Source organism: Aphelocoma coerulescens, chromosome 1, assembly GCF_041296385.1.
Source record: "Aphelocoma coerulescens isolate FSJ_1873_10779 chromosome 1, UR_Acoe_1.0, whole genome shotgun sequence".
In the NCBI taxonomy this organism is placed as follows: Eukaryota; Metazoa; Chordata; class Aves; order Passeriformes; family Corvidae; genus Aphelocoma; species Aphelocoma coerulescens.
This window is the reverse complement of record NC_091013.1, coordinates 104,248,046-104,256,301: the sequence shown is the minus strand read 5'-3', so window position 1 is coordinate 104,256,301 and position 8,256 is coordinate 104,248,046. Positions and strand designations below refer to the sequence as shown.

The following is an 8,256-nucleotide window of genomic DNA, read 5'->3' as shown; positions in this document are numbered from 1 at the left end:
AGCAGGAACTACTCTGTACTGCATCCGTAAGGGGTGCTTGCCCTTTGACTCAGTGATACAATATAGCTTTTGAAGTCTTCTGGGTCGGTGTCCAGACAGATCAGTTGCTTTTAGTGCATGGAACAACAGCTTCCTTCTGGAAGGTCTGGCACAATGTAGTGACATGCCATCTAAATATCTGGTACTTCTAATGGGCAATAACAAAAGCTGGGGAAATAAAAACTTGTCTAAACTCTTCAACAACAAACCAGTTTGATGGAAAGACTTGGTTTTCTTTCATAATGTACCATTGGTGAACGTATATTTATACAATTAAGAAGTAAATAGTGGAATATATTCTAAGAAGCTGTAAAAGCTACAACAGCAAGTAGATTAAGGAGCAACATAGTAGTTTCATGAAGAAGTTCATTAGTGACAGTAACATATGAGATTTGAAGGCAATCTTCAGACCATGAACAGCTAGTTTGCCAAATCTAGGGAATACACCAGAAGAAGGATCATTCTGTGCATGCCTTACTTCCTAAGCTGGCTTTCCTCGGTGCCAACTCTGAGATAAACTAAATTCAGGGGATATTTTCCTAACCCTACCCATGCAGCCATTCTTACAACAATATGCACAGACAACGGAAAGGTTGTTTATAAAGCAGAATGAACTTTGTTTGTTTAGTCCAGAGCTTTGAATAAAACAAAGAATTATGAAGAGCTGGGAATTTGTGAACTGGCACTGGAACAGGGAAAGGGAAGAAAGCAGGAGGGCAGAACACAGTGTGTCAGGGAAGCTTTAAAGGTCTGTCAGTATAACTTTATCTTCATCACAAATCCATTTATACCAAATAAAACTACACGTAAACTTCAGTTAACTTATATTGTAGAATAGATCGATTTCTTTTAAGCTTTAGTGATTGTCTTTTTTTTTTTTTTTTTTTTCAAATCCTATTGCTGAAATGTTCAGTAATCTCAGTTTATAACCATGGTTTCCTATTAATGCAGCAGATTATCAGGTGACAAGGACCTGGACCAAGACCCAAGTCTCACGTTGTAAATGCCATTCAGTCAAATGTGAGCGCTACTCTGCATCTGAGGAAGCAAGGCAATTAAGGAGTGTTCTGTTTTGTTCTTCCTTGGTAATTTTACCCAGACTACTTAAAATTTCCTGGTACTTTGAGAGAATTGCAGTGTGGAGTATAAGACTTTCATCATGTTGCAGTGTTACCAGGCCAGCATAAATATTACATACAAAGTGGCACCCCTTCCCCCCCCCCAAAAAAAAACAGTTGAACAGAAGGCTTGTACCTTTGTTTGGAAAAATTGTATTTCACAATGATTTAATCTTTGCTTTTTATCCTTTGCATGCTAGACTTAAACTTTTTCTTGACATTTTCAAATTTTAACTCTAAAAACTCTTCAATCTTTTTGTATTCAAAATAATGCACACTGAAGTAAAAAACTGAGCATGGTGAAGACAAACACTCTGAAATGAAAATTTAGATTAGCCTGAGAAATCAGGCATGCATGCAGTTTTGTGAAGTGTGCAAGTTCTGAATTATGTACTATTATCAAAAGCTCTGGAATAACTCAATCCTATCCTTATGCAGTCTTTCAAAATAGTTTTCTAATTTCAGCTGAAGGTACAGATTCCTCTTCAACATAAAATTTTTAGGACTTCTCACCACCACCTTCAACATAAATTAATGGAATTAATGAATTAATGAAACAGCTTCTCGTTTTCATACAAATTAATTTTAAGTCACCCATGCAATCCCCATGCTAGCCCTGAATTTTGTCCATAGCAATCTCTTCCTTCTCATCTCTTGCAATTCCCTATGGGTATTAATATGAATAATTGCACTAAATTGATCGATACAAACAACCCATGCATAAGTAAAGGACTTTTGATCTATAAAGCAGACTTACATTTCCCTTGGCAGTGTTAGGGAGCACACAGAGTACATCAGAAGCACTGATCATGTATTTACAGAGCTCTAAGTGCAGAGGAAAGTTTTACAGTGAGTCGGCAGGAGCACTCCCCAAGCAGCCCATCTGAGCTGCTGTGACTGAAGGATGAGACTATTTAGCTCCAAGGGAGCAGGGTTGGAACTGATCTGTAGTGTTTAGACTGAAGTAGCTTCCTGGTGCTGATGTGTAGAGGTGGGCCTGGCATAATTGCCTACTCCCCTTCTGCAAATAAGTGCAGTGGTTAATGATACAGGCAGATACCTTCTGCATACCTTCATTTTAATCTTGTGCTGGGAACCAATGCTGACTGCAAAGAACAACCTTCTGGGGACTTCATAAATAAAAGTGGGATTTTGTTTGCCAAAGCAGTGTTTGATGGTGAATTCTTCTTGCTTCTTCAGAAGATAAATCTTTTAATTAAAAGATGATGCATTGTTGCCCTTTGGAGCTTCCAGATAAGTATGCTCAGTATCTACTGAGGGAGGTTAAAAAAAGCTTTCTAAGACAGGTTTTGTGTTAAATGAAAAATAAAAACTGACCCAAAGAACCTCTCTCAAGCAGGCCAGTTTCACTTAACATAGCTTTCTCAATAACATTTAAATAATGACAACAATATAGGATATAGTGCTGTGGAAGGGGGAAGAAGTGGATAAGGTGTTTACCTGTGGGTACTTTGCAGAGTTTTTAACCTATTTTGTCAATTTATATATGCAAAAGTGTTGACCTGTGCCAGTAGGTGAAATGTGCTGACACAGCCCTCTAGACCTGCCAGCCTAAATTTTCATAGACCAATTTATTCTGCTCTGTTTTTCACTCTCTTTCCACAGCTCCTCCTGTTGCTACATAATTCTTGTAAACAAAAAAGTATTTCTTTTGAGGAAATTCACACAGTACAGTGGAGAAAGCACTAGGTAAGGCACAAAGATAATTCTCTTCCTTTTTAACATTGCTCACTAAGTTGTTGAGTATTTGGGACCTCACAGGTGCCAGAAATATTTGCATAATATTGGTGGGTCTTTTGAAGAAATATAAGTACTTGACATAAGCAAGATGTAATTTGAAATCCTGTGCTTGGGACAAAATGTGTGTGTATATGTATACACACACATATACACACATATATATATAAAATTGAGTTTAATAAATATGATTTTCTGACATAGATGTATGCTTGCTTAGAGATGTGCATACACTGTATCAGAGGCTATACAGAAATTAATTTGGTGCCATCATGTAGTACAATTGTTCACTTAATTGTTCATTAAATGGTTAATTTGTTAAAACCTGTGTTTTTTAACTCTTCTTTTGGTGAAAAGTCACGACTTCTCAGTGCACATACAGTACTATTCTCTGTATATATGAGTACTGAAGCCCTCAAAAGAAGAGGATTTAAACAGAAACGTTGCCACAGCAGAGCTAGCAGGAGAATCTATGAAGTGACACATTTAAGATATTAATTTTCTCAGTGGCAGTGAGCTGATGGGATTCTGTAATGGTATCTGTGGAGGGGAGTTAACAGCTGCTGTCTTCTCTTGGTGGATGACCATATTAGAGCTGATTCCTCAGGCACTGCTAATTAGTGTATGCAGAAGAATGAGGTGCAGAGGATGGTGATGTTTGTCATTCTTGATGCACAGCAGACAGTGTTTAAATCACAGTTTGATGGTGGAACCCCCAAATTTATTTTGTGTGTCTGTGTTTGTGTAATGCTGAAAGCTATCAAAACCTCTGTCTGAACTAGATGTCTCTTACTGTTTCTGCTGTATATAAACCCCAAAAATCATTTGTTTACTGCTACAGAAACAGTGAGAGGTATACAGAAATGTCTTGGAGGAAAGGTTTTCGTTCCAATTCTAGTGAATACCAAAAAAACTCCTAAATAAATTATATGCTAGAAAGGCTTCTTATGTCCCCTACTGAATTTACATGTCCACGGGTATCATAAAGAATTGCAACTTCAGTATGCACGCTCAATTGTGTATATTACAGTTCATTAACCAGTCCTCAGGCTGACTAATTGTGCCAGATGGTATAATTTCTGTGTGTACTTGACTTGCCACGAGTGTTACTATCTTGATTCTAATATTTGTCTGTAGTAAGTGTGTGTGAGGGGGAAGGGTTTCTAATTCACAAGCACCTTCCCTGAAAAGACCAATTGCAGATGGAAACAATTTAATGAGTTGTGATTCCAGATATATCAACACGAATGTGAACAGTCAGCATTCATCAGGGGAGATACTCAAAAAAATTACAACCTTCCAAAAGCTTCTAATCAGACTTTGAGCATGTTTCTTTGGAGTTGTTGGAGGTTCATGACCATGCTGAGGGCAGGCAGGAGCAAAAAATCATGTTTCAAAGTTTACTTTAATGACGAACCTCTAAAATATATAATTGCATTTTATTTGATGTTGACACACAGATATATTCCATCCTATTTCTGCACTCTCCTCTAAGGAGTATTCCTCCTTAGCACTTGGGAAATTTGTCCCCTCTTGCTTATCTCCTCTCCCAAGCTGTTGTGGGTAAATTTTGTCAGGATGAACATGCGGTTGCTTTCCTTAGGGACTCAGTAGAACATTGTGTGTTCCCTTCTGACTCTTGGATGAGAAGTGTTTTATTTATGTTGGTAATTTTTCATAACAGATAAACAAGTCAAACCAATCCCAACGAAATTTCTAAGGGCAGTGAGTGGAACCACTTCATTCAGCCTGAATTTCACTAAAGAAGTGAGTGCAAAACCTGGTGGGGCACTTTTGTTGGAATTATCCCTCCAGTCATCTTCACACAGTTCAGAGGCTGTGATTTCAGAGGGAAAGAATGATTACCCAATGGGTTCCTTCTGTAAATATGTTTTGTTCAGGAAAAAAATAATCTGAGCCAGGGAAAAACTCTTCAACAGAGAGAAGGTAATAACAGCAGAACATTCGTCTATTTCTTCAATCTCCTTCATGTCTATTTGGCTTATAGAACTTTATACCCTTTTTTGAAATCACTGTATTTTTATTGTGTAGAATATACTTAACTGTGAGAAATTCACAGAAGTCCAATGCTTTATGATCTTAGCTTCCTCCACAGGTTGTTTCTTTAGTTGTGTATCACAGAGTTAAAATATTAGTATGCAAGGCTTTGAGGCTGAAGAAGTAGAGAAATTTGGAAGCAAAGTTTATACACCTCTGAAGACATTGGAGACCCTTAAGATATGTATTGAATAATCATGTTGATAGGCACAAGAAAATGAAAGGTAAAGATCCTGAGCTGTAGTGGGATTGATTTTTAACAGACAAAAATAATCTCTGATTGTGATGCTAATATAAACAAATAAACTTCTGTACTACCACATTTTTTAATAAAGAAATCAGCGTTGCAAGAAAAACATCTAAAATAAAAGCTAAACTCTTATTTTGCTTTCTGATGCCTAACATAACTACTTATACCATCAATAACTGCAAGAAGAATAGTTTTTACAAAAGGCATATTAAAAAGCAAATCTTCCTGCAAGCTACTTTAATTTTGTCACAGCACAGCACTTATCGTTTAATTTTAGCGGTAATTAAACCCCTTCTCTAGTGCATCTGAACAGAAATGGCACATTCTTAACAGCTTCTTGAAACATGTTGTACTTTTTTTTTGGGTAACAGGCAAGGCTGGATAATTTAATTTATTTAAAAAATGTGGTTTGGACTTGTGTGCTTGGGAAGCTTGTATGCCTGTTGCTAGGTTTGCCTTTCAGTGCTATGGCAACCGCCGGGAAGCGCGGTGCAGCGGGAGCTGGCGGCCACACCGTGCATCCCGGAGGACTCCGTGTCCTTGGGGTCAGCAGACAGATCTAAACCCAAGGGTTTGAGGGGAGATGAATGTTTTTCAGATCCTGTGGCTTCAGACCCACCTGCCAGTCTTGTTCTCAATTTTCCTGGGGACTGAAACTGGCAGCAGAACCTAAGCAACAGCTCCTCAGTGGAGCAAAACACACGGGAAGGGAGAAAGCAGAGCAGGATTTTTTAAACTCATCAAGACCATGCATAACCTCACCTGTCAGCACCTTGAATTGTCCAGAGCTATGTCCAAGTGCAGCTCATGGTATTAGCATGAGATGCCTTGATAACTTCCAATATTTATTCCAAATGTTAATTACTGGCCTTCTGTCTGATTGAGGTGTTTACTTTTCTGAGTGCAATAATTTTCTATGAAAAGCTGGGTTCTTGAAAATTGGCACTTGAAAAATAGGTTTCCGAGCTGTGACCATGACCCTGAGTGAATAAGGGACAGTGAGCTTGAGCACAGAGCTCTGGGATACACTCATGGTGCAGGGAGGCCATCACCCTGCCTCTCTCCAGGCTTCAGTGTTTGCCTTGAACACACTTTGATCTGGGTACCTTGCTCCCTTTGCTTTGAGCTTGAGATTACATGACCTCATCCTGTTGGTAAATGTTTACATGCATACCATTCCCAAAGGACGTGTGCTTTTACCCCTGCTGCAAAAGCATGTCTGCTGTGGTCCCTGTAGTCACCTTTGCCTGGCAGCTGAACTCTTGCAGGGCTTTCCCCTGCCTGCCATTGGAGGGTTCAGAGCACAGACCCCTCTCTGATGGCACCCAGCAAGGCGCAGTCACCCCAAGGTCTAGCCTGGCTGGAATGGGAGGCACAGCCAGTGGTTGCCCCAGGGAAAGGATTGCAAGATGTGGGGCAAGGGGTGTTAAGACACCCCTTACAAACCCTCTGTTGGAGAAGGTTTTTAGTTTCGAGGCAGTAATTCTTAGCTGAGAATGGATGATTGCATTGCTATATTGAGTGGTTGTTGCTCCTCACTTCTTACTTCTGTGTGTGATTTTGGAAGGTAAGGACCAGAAACGGATTTGTTGCTTTTTTGGGTTTGTTTGTTTTTTCAATGTATATAACTGAGTTTTTCGAAGTCCAAGATACTGCAATCATTGGCTTCTGTGATGCTTTTTCACTTGGAAGTAAACAATGATTTTTTTTATGTATTTAAGGTACATGTCTCTATGTGGTAGAGGTTTTAAATGGCTGCTGCAGTAATCTAATTTGAAGCTTTCTAGTTACTCAGCATTACTTTTGTTCATGAACTAAAAAAATCAAAATTCATTTCACTACCTATGTGTAAGCTACTAGGTTTATATTTTCTAACGCCTTTCTAGATATTAGTTCATAGTTGAACTTCAGTTTCTGAAAACTTGCCAAACATGAGTGGTTTGGCTTTTTTTGTTTGGTTTGGGGTTTTTTTGGGGGGAGGGGTTGGGTTTTTTTTGTCTTAAAGCTGTGCCGTATGTATCCGCCATACAACAGGCTTGGATTTTATTAACTGGATTTATCTAAGTGTAGTCCTGACACTTGCAGACCCTTCATATGTCCAGCAGCTAACTTCCAAGGCATGAGAACAAGTGTTCCATCACTCAGTTTTAAAAATTAATTTATATCATTACTTTTAGAATTGAATATCCATGTTGGTTTAGTCTTTGGACAAATCAGCTGCCCATGCTGTGGCCCTGAATTTGGTTTTCTTCCTTCTTATTTGTCCATCTTGTTTTTGAAGATTATCTGGTCATCGTGATAGTCATGACAAAGGCAGCAGGTATAACCTAGAAGGAAATTTTGAGGCCCCTGGTTGGTGCAAGGAGCAGCACTGGCTGCTCAGCAGTGCTGCCCCTGTTTATTGGGCACTTATTGACTCTCAGCAAATTAGCACAGTTGAATTAATACTGAGTTACTGTTGAGGGAACAATGTCCTCAGACTGTTCCATTTCAGTCACTTGTAGGAGGTTTAATCTGTTTTCAATACACAGTCAAATCCCAGGAAGCTGATGGCAGCACTCGCTGTGTGCCAGGAGGAGGGTAATAGCAGCAGTACCAGCAGCGTAGCAGCTTGTCCTGTGCTGAGAGGAGCACCAGGCTTGCAATGAACCTGGTGAATGCCTGATGGAGGTCTTGGGTGACCAAGGCCCTCAGGCTGTGTGTGGGGAGGGACTAGGTGGCAGCAAGGACAGACAGCTGCTGGAGGGAACCAAGACACTGAGCAACAGCAGCTTTGACAGCCAGACGCACCATCACCAGCCATAATGCCCTGCAGGGATCTTAAGGAATGGTGACAGGGAGCCACATCCTCTGTGTCCCCCTGTGGTATCAGTGGATGCTGGGACTGAGAAAGATATCCAGACAGAGTTCCCAGGGGAGCATGCAACTCTTGAGACCTCCAGCTGCATGGTATGCCCAGGCTATTTGCTGTTGTCTGAGGTCAGCAGTGACAATGTCTGTGGGAGGTGTACCCAGGTAGAAGAGCTGCTCTGA

The 8,256-nt window shown here is 40.0% G+C and overlaps 1 long non-coding RNA gene across 1 annotated transcript in view; it reads left to right on the top strand.

The window, feature by feature from the left end:
- Positions 1-6,460: 6,460 nt before the first annotated feature.
- LOC138113818 (uncharacterized) overlaps positions 6,461-8,256 on the top strand; it is a 183,367-nt gene continuing 181,571 nt past the window's right edge. Inside the window, exon 1 of the long non-coding RNA XR_011152344.1 lies at positions 6,461-6,790. This is a non-coding gene — a long non-coding RNA (uncharacterized lncRNA). The remainder of the gene's footprint in view (positions 6,791-8,256) is intronic.